The following is a 1,651-nucleotide window of genomic DNA, read 5'->3' on the forward strand; positions in this document are numbered from 1 at the left end:
GGCCTTATGGCGACCGCGGGAACTGCAGCGACCCTTCCCGGTCGCCAACGAGAACGCTCACGCTACCGTCACGCGCCCGTTCTCCGGAGTGCGCATTCGCCGAACCTTTGACATAAGCTGCGACCGCATATATACCTATTGTAATAATGTAGGGGGCGCACTTGAGTCAAATATTAAACAACAACACCACTGCGTCCATAAGTCCTCACTAGTCAAGCACCAAAAATCTGGTGCAGATCGGACGATATATCACTGATATATAACAGTTTGAATTATCTAGGGGGCGCACTTGAGTCAAATATTAAACAACAACACCACTGCGTCCATAAGTCCTCACTAGTCAAGCACCAAAAATCTGATGCAGATCGGACAATATATCACTGAGCTATAACAGTTTGATTTACCTAGGGGGCGCACTTGAGTCAAAAGTAAAACAACAATACCATTGTGTGTTTAAGTGCTCACTAATCACACACCAAAAATCTGGTCCAGATCGGATGACACATCACTGAGATATAACAGTTTGAATAATGTAGGGGGCGCCCTTGAGTCAAATATTAAACAACAAAACTAAAATGTCCATCAGCTCTCAGTAATGATGCACCCAAAATTTGGTCCAGATCGGATGACATATCACTGAGATATAACAGTTTGAATAATCTAGGGGGCGCACTTGAGTCAAATTTTAAACAACACTAACAATGTGTTTAGACATGGTCACACATTATGCCATAAAAATCTGGTGCAGATCGGATGATATATCATTGAGATATAAGGGTTGGAATATTATAGGGGGCGCTCTTGAGTCAAAAGTTAAAAAACATTACTAATGTGTCCATCAGGGCTACATAATAATATACCAAAAATTTGGTGCAGATCGGATGATATATCATTTAGATATAACTGTTGCAAGATTGTAGGGGGCGCTATAGAGTCAAAATTTAAAAAACTATACTACTGTGTCCACCAGGGCTAAATAATAATACACCATAAATTTGGTGCAGATCGGCTGATATATCACTGAGACAAAACAGTTTGAATAATGTAGGGGGCGCCCTTGAGTCAAATATTAAACAACACAACTAAAATGTCCATCAGTTCTCAGTAATGACGCACCAAAAATCTGGTTCAGATCGGATGTTGTATCACTGAGATATAACTGTAAGAAGAATGTAGGTGGCGCTGTGGAGGCTCTTGGCCACTTATCATGGAAACCTGTTCAGAGGTGGATAATGATCAATCATAGTGATTTTGGTTCATCTGGGTTCAAATCTGTCCAATTTAGAGCCAAACGTATTGCAACGGCGTCACTTTTTAATTCGCCATGGCGCCACGCCCACATTCTCCAGCTATAACTGTTTTGTTGTTTAAATCAAGTCAGACCATCTTATCTGTCTTCTAACACAGGATCATCCTGATTATGTGAAGGGTGTCAAAGAAGGACCATTCCAAGCCAAAAAAGTCACTTCCTGTTCTGAGGGGGCGGGGCTTTGATGACGTCACAATATGACCTCAGGGTATCGTCGGGCATGGGAGAGGGATGACTCATGCCAATTTTGGTGCAAATCTGTCATTCAAGTTGAAAGTTATAACGTTTAGAAATATATGGCGTGAAGCTCAACTTTGAGGCCTGGCCACGCCCCTTTAACAA

The 1,651-nt window shown here is 41.9% G+C and overlaps 1 protein-coding gene across 1 annotated transcript in view; it reads left to right on the forward strand.

Annotated features, from left to right (window-relative positions):
• The window catches only part of LOC119419711 (radixin), a 77,777-nt gene that overhangs the window by 40,883 nt on the left and 35,243 nt on the right, over nucleotides 1–1,651 (forward strand). The window lies entirely within an intron of this gene.

This window comes from Nematolebias whitei, chromosome 13 (genome assembly GCF_014905685.2).
Source record: "Nematolebias whitei isolate Nwh7 chromosome 13, NemWhi1, whole genome shotgun sequence".
In the NCBI taxonomy this organism is placed as follows: domain Eukaryota; kingdom Metazoa; phylum Chordata; class Actinopteri; order Cyprinodontiformes; family Rivulidae; genus Nematolebias; species Nematolebias whitei.